This window comes from Piliocolobus tephrosceles, chromosome 9 (genome assembly GCF_002776525.5).
Source record: "Piliocolobus tephrosceles isolate RC106 chromosome 9, ASM277652v3, whole genome shotgun sequence".
In the NCBI taxonomy this organism is placed as follows: Eukaryota; Metazoa; Chordata; class Mammalia; order Primates; family Cercopithecidae; genus Piliocolobus; species Piliocolobus tephrosceles.
In genome coordinates, this window is record NC_045442.1 from 18,720,296 (window position 1) to 18,738,123 (window position 17,828).

The 17,828-nt window shown below is 40.5% G+C and overlaps 1 pseudogene; it reads right to left on the reverse strand.

Moving 5' to 3' along the window:
• Nucleotides 1-5,012: 5,012 nt before the first annotated feature.
• LOC111538936 overlaps nucleotides 5,013-17,828 on the reverse strand; it is a 24,733-nt pseudogene continuing 11,917 nt past the window's right edge.

The following is a 17,828-nucleotide window of genomic DNA, read 5'->3' on the forward strand; positions in this document are numbered from 1 at the left end:
ACCTTAATGACTATCAAAACCATTTCTTACTGCCAAGTTTGAAAAATTTTTCCCAATTCTCTGAAATTCTGTCTTTGGGGGAACTTTAACCTCTTTCTAACTTCTAATTAGCTTTTCTTCAAGGACAAGAGTTCAGTGGAAAGTGAAAAAAAGTCAGAGAGGCTGTGTGGGGCACCTGGGTTACAAAAGTAATGGGACTCCTTTCATCTCTTCCTCTGTGCTAATTCTAGGGATTAATACTGTTGTCTGTAAAATATCCTTTGAAACCAAGCCTCCCAAAGAAGGTATTGATGTATACAAGCAGACACAATTCCCAGATGGGCTACTGGCTGATTTATGCTGATCCATGCACCTACACCCTCACAGATTTGTCTTCAATGACAACTCTTATAAGATGAGTCATTCTTACATGGACTCTTCATAGACAGCCTATTATAGATCCTTCCAAATCCCTCTAGTCAGTGCATTCTGGAGTCAAGTACTTTTCCACTAGGTGGGGGAATGTTTTTCTAGTGGAAAAGGAATCTTCCATTCATTTGGACATGGGTAAAAATGACTGGCAGAAAATGTGTTGTTTCAAAAGACTCCATTGCAAAAGCACTTTATTTTCACATTGCTAAAAGATGCAGTTAAGTGGATTTTTTTAAAAATTAAGAAGTCTGTTCTCAAAGATAAATGTATCCTTTGATTCATTCAACAGATATTTGTTTTGTAGCTACTTGGAAGATACTTTTAAGATACTTTCTCCATTACTTTCCAAGTAACAAATAAATGTTTGTAGGAAGAGGCACTAGGTTTAAAGTATAACTTTAACTCTCATGGAACTTACATTCTGTTGAGGAAGATGGATAATAAGGAAGTGAAGGCACAAATAAACCTAACAGCTTCCAGTAGTGATAGGTTTTGGATTTTTTTTTTTTAAAGAAATGAATAGGATAATTGGAGGGTACCTGGGTGATAGCGTTTGGATGTTTGTCTCCTCCAAATCTCATGTTGAAGTGTGGTCCCCGGTGTTGGAGGTGGGGCCTGGTGAGAGGTGTTTGGATCATGGGGATGGATCCTTCGTGAAGGGCTTTCTACCATTCTTGCGTAATGAGTGAGTTTTTCACTCTATTAGTTCACAAGGCAGCTGGTTGTTTAAATTGAGTTTGGGACCTCCAGTTGTTCTCTCTCTTGCGCCCTCTCTCACCATGTGATGTACCTGCTCCCCTTTCATATTCTACCATGATTGTAAGTTTCCTGAGACCTCACCAGAAGCCATGCAGATGTTGGTGCCATGCTTGACAGCCTGCAGAACTCTGAGCCAAATAAAATTCTTTTCTTTATAAATTACCTAGTCTCAGATATTCCTTTATAGCAACACAAAACAGACTCATACACCAGGGAAGGAAGTTTTATATAGGGTGATCATGCAGGGCCACCCTGATGAGGTCATGTTTGAACCCAAACCTGAAAGATGAGAAAACAGTCGTGAGAAGTGAAGGAAGGGTCTTCCAGGCAGAGAGACTATCGACAGCAAATATCTCAAAGCCAAAACAGGCAAAAGTGGACTTTTTGGAATGTGAGATGAGAACAGGTAAGTAGGTGGGAGCTTTCCAAGGGGAGATCTGATTGGCTATGACAAGAGATCGGATGTTTCTAAGAGCACAGTGGTGCCATTAAGGGATTTCTTTTTTTTCCTTTTTTTTTTTTTTTTTTTTTTGAGACAGAGTCTCGCTCTATCTCCCAGGCTGGAGTGCAGTGGTGCTATCTCAGCTCGCTGCAAGTTCCACCTCCCGGGTTCACGCCATTCTCTTGCCTCAGCCTCCAGAGTAGTTGGGACTACAGGCACCTGCCACTACACCAGGCTACTTTTTTTTGTATTTTTAGTAGAGATGGGGTTTCATCATGTTAGCCAGGATGGTCTTGATCTGCCGACCTCGTGATCCACCAGGCTCAGCCTCCCAAAGTGCTGAGATTACAGGCCTGAGCCACCACGCCTGGCAAGGGATTTCAATCGTATGAGTCTCATGGTCTGCCAAAAGATGACCTGTTCAATAAACTTAAACATTGACCAAAACTTTGTTCTTTTATTTATTTAAATTTATGTATAAAGTTTAGAGCTCTCTCCCTGTCTTGCAGCATCTCAAATTGCATGCAATACTTTTAACAGCTTTTGAAGATTCCTGTGAAGTTTTTGTTGACTGGTTCCGATTTTATCTCCCTAGCAGCATATTAGGGAATGGTCAGATAGTCAAATGGTTACAAATTATAGAGAGGCTTAGTATTCTGATGAATATATTTAATATCATAAATCAACTCTAACCAACACCTTAATGTTTCATTGAGGGATTTTTATGTTTACATTAATTTCTTTCTAGCTCTTTTTAGGTCACTCTTAAAGTTTAATTTTCTAATATTTTAGTAGTTTTAAGACACTTTCTCCATTACTTTTCAAGTAACAAATCAATGTTTGTTTGTAATTTTTATTATTCATAGTCCTGATTTATTATGTAATATGATTGCTCTCATCACTTTCTGGTTCATTTCTTCATTTAGCCTTTTTAGGGTTTTTAACCCTTTTTAAATTCCTCCGTTACAGTTTGTTGTTGTTGGTGGTGGTGGTGGTTTTTTTGTTTGTTGTTCATTTGTTTGTTTTTGAGACAGGGTCTCCCTTCGTCTCACCCAGGTTGGACTGCAGTGGCATGATCTCGGCTCACTGCAGCCTGGACATCTCAGTCTCAAGCAATCCTCCCACCTCAGCCTCCCAAGTAACTGGGACCACAGGCACATGCCACCACGCCCAGCTAATTTTTTGTATTTTTTGTAGAGATGGCGTTTTGCCATGTCACCTAGGCTGGTCTCGAACTTCTGAGCTCAGGGGATCCACCCACCTCAGCTTCCTAAAGTGTTGAAATTACAGGTAAGAACCACCATGCCTGGCCTACAATTTCATGTTTATGGTTAAGGTAACTAAAGTTAGAACTATTAATCATACAGTCTGTTATGTTAATCCCTTTTAGGTATTCTTTCTACTAAGTTGAATAATTTTCCTTTTCCACTTTGAGTTCTTCGGCAAACTTCTACTGAGTCTATGTATGTAATTTTTCCTGGTTAGAATTAAAAATGTTAGCATTTATTACATGATAGGGTTTTATAAGCTACTTCTTGTTTAGGATACTCTTTAATGTTAATTTAGTGTCTGAAAAGTAAGAATGACATTGAAATAATTATTAAAAGGAAGTTTTTTTTAATAAATCCATACGTTTGATAAATTTGGAGAATTTCTTATTTGGCAAATTATCATTAGGTAAATTAAATTTCTGTAAATTGGCATTTGGCAAGTTGATTTTCAGATAATTCACTCAGCAATTATTCAGTTTCCATTAATGAAGAAAGAACATTATAAAGAAAAAACAAAAAATAAATAAAATAAAATAAAAATAAATTTAAAAAGAAAACAAAAAAAGAAAGAACATTGACATAAATGTAGAAAATGTGTATTGAATTCAAGCCTTTACTTTTTGAGAAAAACCTGCTTACAGATTTAATTTGGTTTTAAAACTTCCAATCATCAAAGTTGTTGGCATCTCTTTATATAAACCGTATATATGGTTTTATCAAATTAAAAAATGTCATAGTTTCTGCTATTCTTTCAGGGCAGCCTTTAAAAAAAAAAAATGCTTCCTCTCATAAATAATATTTTCCTAGGATGAAAACTCACTTACTAAGGAGAAGAGTTAACTTCAATTCAACAGAGACATGTTTTATTAGTGCTTCTCAATGCCTTCCTGGATTTTTTTCTCCAATAAAAGTTCCTGGTATACTGCCGGATGACTACCCAAAATGCAGTTACAATTGTGGGATTTTATGATTTAAAAGTAATTTAAAAATCAATTCCCTTTGCCATTTACTCTAAGAGACAATTATTGCCTGGTATTGTTTTGAAATGTGGTCAGATAAAAGAAGCTTTCTTTGGCCCTCTCCATCCACCAAGTCAGAGGTTATACTTTCCACTCACTCAAGTTCCATTTTATGAGAATGGCAAATATTTTTGGTATGTCTTTGCTGTTTCTCTTCTTTTTCCCCTCCCTTTCTGAAGCAATGCTAAGAAGTTGCTTGTGAATTTTTTCCCTTTGTATTCTACATTTTGCTCAAGTATTTCTATCTTTTATTGTCCCTGTCTGCATTTTACTTTTCTGCACAAATACAAATTAAAATGAGTATATTTTAAGAAAAGTAGGAGCAGTATCATCTTTACAAAGGAATAAAATACACTTGAAATTCCAGTGTCTTTCCTCACCCAGAATAAAGCAGAATGATAGATTATTTGAGTTAGACACTTTGACTTAGAAGACAAAAATTTCCTCTAAATGGGTGACTTCAAATTTCTCATTGTTCTATTATAATGTTTTGGAGGTAACACAGGTTTTTAAATAAATAAATAAATAAGTCCACTAGTGTGTAGGCTAAATAATGCCCTCCCCCAAGATGTCCATATCCTAATCCCTGAAACCCGTGAATTTGTTATCTTACATGGCAAAGGCTCTTTGCAGATGTGGCTAAATTAAGGGGTTTGCAATGGAGAGATTATCCTGGGCGGGCCCAGTGTAGTCAAATGGGTCCTTATACTAGGTAAGAAGGAAGCTCAGTGTCAGAAAAGAAGATGTGATGATGAAAGCAGGGTTTGGGGTGATGCCACTTCTGGAAGGGGGCCCTGAACCAAGGCACGAGGACAGCTTTTGGTACCTGGAAAAAACAAGGAAGTCAACTCTCTCCTAGAGCCTCCAGCAGGAACGCGGCTCTGCCAACCCACTGGTGACTTCTGACTTCTGTATGAGAACAAAGTTGTGCTGTTTCATGTCACTAACTCTGTTGCATTTTGTTTATAGCAGCAGTAGGAAACGAACACAACCAGAATGTAAGAGGAACTTTCCATTGGAGTCCTTTTTAAAGAGTAGGGCCTCTTTAAAGAAACATTCTTTTTGGACTGTCCTAAATTGTTTATTAGGAATGAATTTTACAATCTTTACTTATATCAGCAGTAACGGTGGAGCTGGAGAGTATTGTGTCTTCTCCACGCTGCACAGTGAGAACCACCAACACTGTGGTGGAACTTATGGCCCTTTCCAAGGCCGTGGCTCTTTTGGCCTGCAAATGTCAGCCCACACATCTCCCTGTGCTTGTGAACTGGTTTGGTGATCCACTGGGTGTCAGGATTTCTTCTGATGGCTTTATGGAATGGATCAATGAGGATAACCTCAAAAAATCTGTATGTGGAATCTTCACCAACCCAGTAAGAATTCTAGGACTGTTAGAGCCCCACAGTGGCATCTAGCTCGCTCCTCTGCAACAGACTGAAGGTTTTGGGCAAACTTTAGCTGGTTAACACCACGATGGACAGGCTTGCTGTAAGTTGCACCCTTAGGAACTGGGTGTTTTCTGCCACCACGATGCACACGAATCCTACATATAACATAATCTTGCTTGGCCTTGTAGCCCAGTCAGCCCGCTTTACGGGGCCTGGTGCTGTGGGGCCTGGTGGAGTGGTGAGCCCTGTGGACAGCAGAGAGCTTGTGGTACTGCCAGCAGTGGACCCTCAAGAGAAAGTGCATGACATCACGCTGCTTCTTCCTCCATAGCTCCTGGATGTACTTGTATGCAACCACCTTGGTTTAATGGATGGCTGCTGCCAGGTGGAAAGGAAAGAGCTTTTCTCCACTAAAGAAATATTTTTACACTTTTTTTGAGGACACTTTAAAAAAAATTAACCCCTCCACAGTTACTTCTCATAAATTCTCTTTCCTTTGGGAATTTTTGCTCCCAAGAGAAACAGTACAACCTTAGAGCAACTGAGCAAAGTTAGGCCGACTCTGAGAAGTTAGGCCAAGTTGAAGCACCACACCAGGGCTCAAGCAATTAAAAGACCTAAGGCTTCAGGTCATGGTTGGATCTGAGATCTCAAATTCTATTATTAGGTTGTTTTTCTCCTGTCTGCTCACAAACAAGCTCTCTTCCATATGCCAAGCATGATGGCCATGAAATTTAATACACATCGAATTAACTTAGGAACGCCCTGAGGAAAGAGGACTCAGGATCACTATGGCAGAAAGGTCCCAGGAGGACTCCAATTGACCTAGCTTGGATCACATGATCAAGTTAGATTCATCACTGTGGCCAGGGAGATGATATACCCTGATTGGTTGGTCTGAGAGATAACATACTTTGATTGGCTGGTCTGGGAGATGAGCCTGCCCCGTGGCAGGAAGTTGGGTCAGCTTTAACCAAATCTCACAGAATGGGTTCCCCATAGAAATTAGAGAGTTAAAAATTAAATATCAATGAAAAGCAGAGATAAAAGACCATGTCATTGTGGAGGGGGAAAGAGAGAGAGAGAAAAAAAAAGACTCTCTTATGACTTTCTAGTTCTTGGATATAATGCTTCATGACACCTAGCCACATTGCCTGTGGATTCAGGAGTATCCTGCATGCTTCTGATAAACTCTCTCATTTCTTAAGTCAAGAGTATTCATATTCTTGGCATCTAAATGATTCCCAACCAAGAATGACCAAAGTAATGTATCTTTAATGAACCAATGTGTCAGGTGATGTTTTATTGATAACAGTATTTTTGATACCTGTGATGGAATTCTTTTCCCCAGTAATAGCCCCCTGATTTTCTTTGGGTCAACACTCTGGATTTCCTTGTTTTGGATAAGCCTGGTCAAGCCAAAGTTCTGGGCATGAGATATGTGATTCAAGTCTGCCAATCAGCCTGGGGCCACAGGGATTAGTTCAAGGGTGGGCAGTTGATCTAAAGTCCAAGATTTTTTTGTGGAAACCATTGAGACTCCTTCTGCTGAGCTTGAAGCTTTGAGGACATAAGAGACTCTGGAATCCATCTTACCAGCATGAAGGCAAAGCTTGCCTGAGGATGAAAGAAAGAAGATCAGGAAGTGAAGGTAAGACAGCTGACCCCTGAGGATGTAGCCTGAGCATACAGATCTAACTGTGTGCTTAACCAACTCCTAGACTTTCAACTATGTAAACCAATACATACTCTTTTGTGCTTACACTAGCTTAGGTTAGATTTTAGTCACTTACCACAGAAAAAGTTTTTACCAATATTTTAACTTATATATTGTTTCAGTTATATTTGCATCTGTAATGTATTGCTATGCAACAAATCACCCCTAAACATAGGGTCTTAAAATAACAATGATGTTTTCTTTCTATGATTCTGTGGGCTAAACGAGTGAGCCTTCTGTTGGCCTTGCTTAGGCTCACCCGTGAATCTGCACCCCACTGGTATACCAGGTTAGGGATGGGCTTCGCTCAGCATGTGGTCATCCATCCTCAAGGAGGCTAGACTATTCCTCTTCACATGGCAATGTCAGGGCAGTGTTCAGGGGCACACATCAATATACAAATGCTTACCAGACTTCTACTTATATCATGTGTGTAGATGTCCCATTGGCCAAAACACATGTTATGACCAATCCTAGTGTCAGTGATTCATGCTATAAAGTAGCATGAATAAAAGAAGGATGATACATTGAGATCATTTATGCAATGATTTACCAGATTCTTAAAAAATGTCTAAGTGCTTCTCTGTGCATTAGCTTATTTAAGCGTCATGATAACCCTGTGAAATACTCAAAATCAGTATCAATTTTGTGTCAGGCTCCAATCAGGAGAGAGAAATACCATCAGAAATTTAAACAGAAAAAAGTGTAATATAAAGACTTATCAACTGGTAATAAGGAACTAGCAACTGGGAATGGAAGGCGATAAAAGAGAACTCTGAAGACTAACCTAAGAGTCGGGGAAAGTGACCAAGAAAAGAACAAACTCAGAAGGTAGGCCAAGTTTCACACCTTGTGGCAGGCAGGAGGAGCACACCTGTGGCCCACTGGATAGAGGAGAGGTTTGCTGAGTTGTCCCGGGCCAGAGCTGGTTATCACCTGGTGGGCTGAGGCTGGTGAGCAAGGAGCCATGAGTCTCTCACCAGTGTGCCAGCCAAACTTGCAAGAGTATGAATGTCCCTGGCCATCCTAGATGCATGCCATCCATGTATAGCTATGTCATAGGAGCAAGTGGGAAAGAATAACATAGGAACTGGAAAAAGAAGCCTCTTCCACCTGCAGAGTCCCCATGGCCCTCTCTATTGACAAAGCTGTACACAGTGCCAGCTGACAGAGGTCAACAGGTATAGGGTCCAGCTCTACAGTATCACAAAGCAGAACAGCAAAGGGAACTGAGAAGTGATCAGTTGAAAAGGGGCGCTGTCCATCTCTTTGGCTTTTTCACTTCCATATGCACCCTTTCACAAACATTTGAACTCCTTCGTGAAAATAAAACACCTTGCTGGGCGCGGTGGCTCAAGCCTGTGATGCCAGCACTTTGGGAGGCCGAGACGGGCGGATCACGAGGTCAGGAGATCAAGACCATCCTGGCTAACATGGTGAAACCCCGTCTCTACTAAAAAATACAAAAAACTAGCCGGGGATGGTGGCGGGCGCCTGTAGTCCCAGCTACTCAGGAGGCTGAGGCAGGAGAATGGCGTAAACCCGGGGGGGCAGAGCTTGCAGTGAGCTGAGATCCGGCCACTGCACTCCAGCCTGGGCGACAGAGCCAGACTCCGTCTCAAAAAGAAAAGAAAACAAAACACCTCTATGTTTTCACCGAACGTAACACAGCTTCCCTTTGTAAAAATGAGCCCGTGTTCACCTCAAAATGAGGAAACACACAATCCCAATAGTAATAACTCTCAAGTTCAGTCACAGTCCCAGTGAATATTTTGTTTGTTTTTGAGACAGGGTCTTGTCATCCAGGCTGGAGTGCAGTGACACAATCATGGCTCACTGCAGCCTTGACCTCCCAGGCTCAATCAATCCTCCCACCTCAGCCTCTTGAGTAGCTGGGACTACAGGTGTGCACCACCATGCCTGGCTAATTTTTGTACTTTTTGTTGAAACAGGGTTTTGCCATGTTGCCCAGGCTGGTCTCAAACGCAGAGGCTTAAGCAATCTGCCTACCTTGGCCTTCCAAAGTGATGGGATTACAGGGCGTGCCAATGCGCTGGGCCCCAGTGAATATTTTGTTACCTGAACATTAAATTATAAAGTTAACCTCCAACAATTTAGATTTAAAATAAGAATGGGAAGGAGAGAAAAGAATATTTTTATAATATGCAAATGAATATATACTGTTTGAAATGCTTATTTAGAAATAAAATGCTTGTTCCCCAATGCCATAAAGAAACAGCACTTGAACATAAATTTAATTTCCTCAGCAAGGCCATCTTTACTTTCTGCAGCAGTTTTACCACGAGAGTACACCGAACAAAGAAGACAGGGTCATTTATAACCTGACCCATCCACCTTACTGCTGTGTCCGGTTTCCATTGGCTGGAACAGGACCTCACATGCTGTATTTGTCCTGATTGGCTAGCAGCTGAGAACCTTCTAAAAGAGGCAAAGGCAGAGGAGAACAAAGGTAGGAGGAAGTAACCTGTGGAATGCTGAGAAAGGTAAAAACACTTCCAAATACGGAAGAGGAACAGGCTGTGACCTAATGCTTCCTTGGACCAGTATAAGCATGGCAGGGCAAATATTTAGGCTAAATTGTGGGAGCTAGGAACATAAAGTACATTGATTTCTTTATTACAGCTAGCAGATATTTAAGAATGTTAGCACAGGTCTTTGAATAAATTTTGCTTCTAAGAGAAGTTACTATATTCCTAATTAGTCAGGGAGGAGAGTGTCTTTAGAGAGGAACCTCTACTTTACTTTTTACATACACATATAACAAGCAAGGAGAAAATCTGCAAAGCTAATGTGAACCCAGAAAATCTGGGACAGGTCTCAGTTAATTTAGAGAGTTTATTTTGCCAAGGTTGAGGACACAGCCTCAGGAAGTCCTGACGACCTTTGCCCAAGGTGGTTACGGCACAGCTTGGTTTTATACATTTTAGGGAGACAGGAAACATCAATCAGTATGTGTAAGAAGCACATTGGATGGATTAGTCTGGAAAGGCGGGACAACTTGAAGCAAAGGCAGGAAGAAGGCTTCCAGGTCGCAGATAGGTGAAACACAAATGGTTGCATTCTTTTGAGTTTCTGATGAGCCTTTCCAAAGGAGGCAATCAGATATGCATCTATCTCAGTGAGCAGAGGGATGACTTTGAATAGAATGGGAGGCAGGTGTGCCCTAAGCAGTTTCCAGCTTGAGTTTTCCTTAGTGATTTTGGGGGCCCAAGATATTTTCCTTTCACATGACCACAGTCCTGATTTTTGTAAGATGCCATAGAATAATCTATGATTTCCTCCTCCCACAATCCCTTCTATATTCATTTTACCCTCAGACGGAACCTCAGATGGTCAAGGTTCTTTACTAGGTGAAACAACCCAAATCTTCATTCCCTAAGGGTCTGAATCTTCAGTCATGCTGCTGTTGGTTTGCTTGTTTCTGTAGTTTTCTATTACCTTTTACTATTGCACATAGAAGTACTAAGAGGATCTCTAGATAATCCTCTGTGTTCCAGACATGACTCCTCTTCCCCATTGTGTAGTAGCAGCTCAATGTCCCCTTGGTAACTGGGATCAATCATTCTAGCCCGTAGACTAACACCTTTTTCTGCTGGTTGGCTCAGTGGCACAAGTCACCCCAAATGGCCAGGTGGCAGTTGCATCTCTCAGGAAGCCACAGGCAATAAAGGGTGGATTTGGACCTGAGTGGTGAGAATAAATTGATAGCAGCACAGTTGTCTCTGTTCTTCAAATAAGAAAACTATGATTCAGAGGGCCAATTGATATGCCTTACATCATGTGCTACTAAGAGGCAAGGGCCAGGACTTCATCCCTGGTCCTCAGGCCTCAGATCAGAATCTTCTTTTTTGCTCATTTAGGGATAGTTGTTCAGCTAGATTGGATCAAGCACCAGACACGGATATAAGACCTGGGTCTGAATGCTACCATTTATTTACTCACTGTAAAACCCTGGGCAACTCACTTAAGGATTCTGGAGCCTCAGTTTTTTTCAACTGTAAAGTCAGGACACTGGTCCCCACTTGACAGGATTAGAATGAGAACTGAATGGTTAAAGGTCTATGAAGGCACTCTGTAAACTCCAGCAGATTATACAAAGCTAAGGCATCATTATTAAGGATCGTACAGTCTCTCAAGTTACTGCTTACCCGTGGAAAATTTTGATTAATTCCTTAGCATCTCATAGTTTATGACAAATGGCCCCATTAAGGGAAGTTACTGCCACCTAGGCAGCGATGGGGTGATTTCTAAAATCAGCAGAAAATGTAGAACAAGTGGGCATAGTCCAGAGTGGCAGGAATTGGTAGGGTTCTATGGACCAGTAATCTCTGACTCTCAATTATTTCTGCCAAATATTTCTTTCAAGTCATTTTGGGAAATGGCTCACTGCCTTTTGCTATTTTATTAAATCTAAGAACCTCATTAAGTCAAACTATCAGTGATGCATTGTCAGCAGGAAGAAAATGGGGAAAATCCTCTTTCAGTGTTTGATCATGAAAATCTTTCTAACAAACCCAAGACAAACACATTCCACTCCTACTGCCTATTCACATGAGATTAACTATTGTGCCTATTCACAATATTCAATCATCATTTCTTACTCATTTAGAGCTGCTTGCATGCATTAGGAAATGGAGAACAGCAGGCTACAGTGTATCCTTCTGCATTCTCAGTGCTAGAAATATGGCTTAATTAAATGCAATTAGGACCTTGACACTATTTTTATTAAGAAAAGAAGAAGCCAAAGCTCTCTCCTTCAAAATAAAGAAAAAGATAGTAGAAGAAATTAACATTTGTTTTTCACTTTCTACTACACACTCTAGGTTGTTCCCAGTTTTTTTGTTGTATTTTATAGACCATTACTCACAGTCGTGCCTAACAAACACCTAGACTGCCTTTCTTGCCTTTACTTGCTACATTGATAGTCCCCACTAATAATAAGCATTGAACATATTTGGAGGGAAAAGCACAGTTTCCTATGCTCAGTCCAATTAATGAAAATGTTCTTTTCCATATAGTTTTCAGGAAGGTGTTACATCATTAAACATCATCATCTGAGGGATGATTTGAGACAGGGTGTCACTCTGTCACCCAGGCTGGAGTGCAGTGGCACAATCATGGCTCACTGCAGCCTTGATCTCCCCAGACTCAGGTGGTTCTCCCACCTCAGCCTCCCAAGTAGCTGGGACTACAAGGTGTGTGCCACTATGTCTGGCTAATTTTTTTATTTTTATTTATTTATTTATTTATTTATTTATTTATTTATTTATTTATTTATTTAGAGAGACAGGGTTTTGCCGTGTTGCTCAGGCTGGTCTCGAACTCCTGGGCTCAAGCAATCCACCTGCCTCAGCCTCCCAAAGTGCTGGGATTACAGGCATGAGCCACCATGCCCAGCTTCATCCTACATCATCTTAGCAGCTGTCTGTGTGCCTAATTTGGTGTCTGGCACACAGGTACACAATAAATATTTGTATGGAGGCCTTTGGCTTCGTGTCATAGCCTGTTATCAATGAAAGAATCATAGAAGAACTCATAAAGAGGTTCTAAACTTTTCAGATGACATTTAAAATTAACTGATTTAGGGCTATCATGCTAAACCAAGATCTTTAAAGAAAGTCTTCCCCTTCATTATTAAAGTGATAAATGGTCACTATGGAGTTTTTTGAAAATATAAGGAAAAATAAGATGAAAATCACCCATAGTCTCACAACCCAGATATATTTTTTAAAATTTTGGTGTATTTTCTCCTGTCTCTCTCTCTCATTAGGATTGTACAATACACAGTTTTGTGTTCAATGCTTTTTCACATAATATATTTTGAATATATTTTTCTTGTCATTATATGGTCTTTGAAAACAAAATATTCAATGAATGTATGAAATTCTATGCTTGTATATATGCGTATGTGTACTCCCTCAGTGTGTATATACAAAGACACACACACACACCCTCACACACATACAGGGACGGACACACACACACACAAACACAGAATAGTACATAAAACGAAGCTGAATTTGTTGCTTATTATGGTAAGGAAGAGCCATGCTGGTCAGGTAGAATCTGACTGAGCAGAATAATGATTTTTGTACTGGATTTTGGGGAAGCATAGAGTTCAGGGATTGGGAGATTTTCAGGGATATAAGTAGATTGACGTCAACTCTAGAGATGTGGTTATTCCAGTGAGACTGTTGTTGATTGGTTGGCATTCAGAAGCTCATTTACTAGACTAACTTGATTCCTGATTAGCTGACTTGCATATGTAAGAGACTATCACTGATTGGTTGGTTTGTCAAAGCATGTTCACTGAAGCAAGTTGCATTGATTGATAGAGTTTAAAACCTGGTTATAATGGTACTTGTTACCATGGTTATAGAACAATCAATCTTTTCCCAGGAATATGGGATTTTAAAAAATTCTTAACACAATAATTTAATCATTCTCTTATTATGGGATAACTGGATTCCTCACAATATTTCCCCTATTATAAATAATGCTCCAGAGACTATGCTAAAAATCTTTGAGCATATTCCCGGTTATTTTGTTAGGAAAGATTCCTCGAAGTAGACTGGTGAGACAACAGATGATTTTGTTTAATTTCATTAAAGTAACACGAGTTTGTTACAGAACATTTAGGAAATATAGATACATAAAAAGGAGAAAATTAAAATCATCCATAAGCTACCCCTCTCCACACCATATTATCCCTGTTTAGTGTTTAGAACTTATTTTTCTATTCCATTTGTTGTGTGCCTCTGTAGATGTACACAAAGAAACACAAATGAAAAATTCCAGTAGTCCTCTTTTCCATTTTGCTTTCTTTATCTAATTTTCCGGGATATCTTTCCTTGTCAATACATAGTCTCATGTAATGTCTGGATAAAATGTGTGTTTATATCTGTATATAATACCACAATTCCTTTAACTATTTTCTGTTGTTGGATATGCAGGTCTCCCTTCCACCTTATTTTGTTCAATCCTAATTGGTATTCTTACATTATTCTACATTTTTTCATTATTATTATTATTATTATTTTGAGACAGAATCTCGCTTTGTCGCCCAGGTTGGAGTGCAGTGGTGCCATCTCCGCTCACTGCAACTTCCACCTCCTGGGTTCAGGCGATTCTCCTGCCCTAGCCTCCCAAGTAGCTGGGACTACAGGTGCCCGCCACCACGCCCAGCTACTTTTTATAGTTTTAGTAGAGATGCGGTATCACCATGGCCAGGCTGCTCTCCAACTCCTGACCTCAGGTGATCCGCCCATCTCGGCCTCCCAGAGGGCTGGGATTACAGGCGTGAGCCACCGCACTTGGCCTTCATTATCATTAAACAATGACTTATTGCATATATGTATATCTAAATGTTCACACATGTCTATGTTTATTGTCTAAAAATAATTTCACAGAAGTTGGACTTTGGGTCAAGTATTGGGGCAGGGTTTTAAGATTTTTTGATAAGTATGTTGGAAAAATGGTTTCCAGAAAGTTAAAAATGTAAACTGCTGAATTTTCTTCACCCTATGTAATACTTTGCCTCAAAGTATTTTTTCTGTTCTTTGCCCATTTTATAGAAAGAATTAGTATCATATTTCTATATTAATTTGTATTTTACTGAGTGGAGGGTTGAAACTTTCCAGTTTTATTGTTAAAATTGTTCTTCCTTCTACCAACGTCTTATTTATGAACTTTTTTATTTTTCTGTAGTCAGGTTCATATTTTCACATATGGTTGTTAGAATACTTCATATAAATATATTCACCCTTGACTGGGCGCAGGGGCTCACGCCTGTAATGCTAGCACTTTGCGAGGCTGAGGTGGGCAGATCACCTGAGGTCAGGAGTTTGAGACTAGCCTGACCAACATGAAGAAAACCTATCTCTACTAAAAGTACAAAATTGGGCAGGCGTGGTGGCACATTCCTGTGATCCCAGCTACTCAGGAGGGTGAGGCAGGAGAATTGCTTGAACCCGGGAGGTGGAGGTTGCAGTGAGCCGAGACTGCGCCACTGCACTCCAGCCTGGGCAACAGAGCAAGACTCCATCTCAAAAATAAATACATAAACAAATAAATACACACACACACAGACACATATCCACCCTCGTGGCATTTCAGGTATCTTATTATTTGCTTTAAATTTGATTTAGTGTTTTAAAAATCTCAGTATTATGGAAATTTTCAAACTTTCAAAGGTTTTTATATACTGTACATAATACTAGGGAAAATAGTAAAATAAACCTCCATGAGCACATTACCCAGTTTCAATAATTATCATGGCCCATCTTATGTCTCTATGCCCCCCAGCCTCTCTCATACTGGATTATTTTGAAGTAAGTCTCCAACATCAAATAGTCTCATCAGTAAACACTTCTATATGCATACACACACACACACACACACACACACATTTTGTTGTTCTTGTTATGTTTGTTGAGACAGGGTCTCACTCTGTTGCCCATGCTGGAGTGCAGTAATGCAGTCATAGCTCACTACAGCCTTGAATTCCTGGACTCAAGCAATCTTCCCACCTCAGCCTCCCCAGTAGTTGGGGCCTTCAAGTGGCATCACCATGCCCAGCTAGTTAAAAAAAATTTCTTTTGTAGAGACAGGGTCTCTCTATGTTGGCCAGGCTGGTCTCCAACTGGTCTCAAGCAATCCTCCCATCTTGGCTCCCCAAAGTGCTGGGATTACAAGCATGCACCATCATGCCCAGCCTGTATATGCATATATTTTAAAAACCTAACAGCAATATTATTATCACACCAAAAACCTCTACAATAATTCTTTAATATTATTAAATATCTAGTCAGTGTTCATATTTTCCTGACATATATACATGTCATATATAGTATATATTTGTATACACAATATATGCACATATATTTGCATATATTATTTATATACATATATTTGTGTATATTGTATATATACACATATATACATACACACACATATATACAATCACAAATCATTGGATTCTGAAGTTAGACTCACACAATCAAAGGTATTACCCAGTATCAAGCTCCACAAGTAATTTCAAAAATACAGGCAATCAGGCTGGGTGTGGTGGCTCATGCCTGTAGTACCAGCACTTCGGGAGGTCAAGGTGAGTGGATCACTTGAGGTCAGGAGTTCAAGACAAGCCTGGCCAATATGGTGAAACCCCATCTCTACTAAAACTACAAAAATTAGCTGGCGCCTGTAATCCCAGCTAGCTAGGAGTCTGAAGCACAAGAATTTCTTGAGCCTGGGAGGCAGAGGTTGCAGTGAGCTGAGATCACACCACTGCATGCCAGCCTGGGCAACAGAGTGAAACTGTGTCTCAAAAAAAAGAAAAGAAAAGAAAAGACATAGACAATCAAGAGACTGAGACAAAGTACAGACAGCCTCCAAGGATGGGGCAAGGTCACTGTGGGGGTGGCTCTGAGAAACCTGGCAAAGCGATGGACAACACTGAGGCAAGGGGACATGTCCGAGTTGCCCTGAAGATGCTTGAAGGAGGAATGCTAAGGGACAGAGGCTAAGGCGAGTAGGATGCTTGGATGGCTATTTCATGTCAGGCTAAAAGATCCACCAGAGGAGCAACCCTTGGAGGGCCCAGAGGACACACCCTTCAGCCAGGGCATTGGAATGTGCTGGTGAGGGGGCCTCAGCACTGCTAATCCGTTCAGTGGTGGTGCTCCACTGCAAGTCAGGGTCAGCTATTGAGAAGATGGTCTGAGTTGGGCTTGTTAATGTGGATAGGGATGATGGAGCCCTGAAGTAATAGAGGCAACTTAACCACCAGAAGCCAGAGGACATAATGAGTGTAATGACTAGCAGTGTGGAAGGGGGTGTTGACCCACACGGGGCTATGAAGATGACTGATAGAGCAGGGCATCTGTAGGGGCAACACAGGCACCAACAAGGGTGGTGCTTCATATCTAGAACCACAAAAAAAAAAAAGACAAGAATGAAAGAGCAGGGAGGGAAAATGCCTGTCTCATATCTCCCAGTCAGAACTCAGTGTTACTTTTTAAATAGCATTTGGAGTAACCCAGGCATATTTTACTAAGGATTCTGCAGAGGCAGAGAGCAAGCCTTCTTTTATTAACATTTGCGTTCTAGCTGCCTTCTCCTCTCAGCTATTCTTCGCTGATTCTCCATCTCCAAACTATTTGTCCTAAACTTTTTTTGGCCTCATCCATTCTCCACCCACACAGCACACATTAGCAATGATGCGGGTGGCCTCATAAACTTCAAAATCTGACAGTGCAGTCTCAAACCTATTGCTAAATTACCTCCGTGAGCTCCTTCAGACCAGACTCAGCACTTCATCTTGGCTACTCTCTGAAACCCAGCTTCAGAACTTTTGATAAGCAATATGAACTTCACTGAATGCTTCATAAGGAAATCAAAGAGAAGATTACATGACAAGTCACAGAGCAAAACTTCATCAGCAAACTTCAAACAAACTTCAAAAGTTCCACCTTTGGCCGAGTGCGATGGCTCACACTTTTAATCCCAACACTTTGAGAGGCTTAGGTGGGCAGATCACTTGAGGTCAGGGGTTCAAGATAAGCCTGGTCAACATAGTGAAACCCCATCTCTAGTGAAAATACAAAAATTAGTCGGGCATGGTGGCGGTTGTTTGTAATCCCAGCTACTTGGGAGACTGAGGCTTGAGAATCGCTTGAATCTGGGAGGTGGAGGTTGCAGTGAGCTAAGATTGCACCGTTGCACTCCAGCCTGGGCGACAGAGCCAGACCCCGTCTCAAAAAAAAAAAAAAAAAAAAAAAAAAAAAAAAAAAAAAAAAAAAA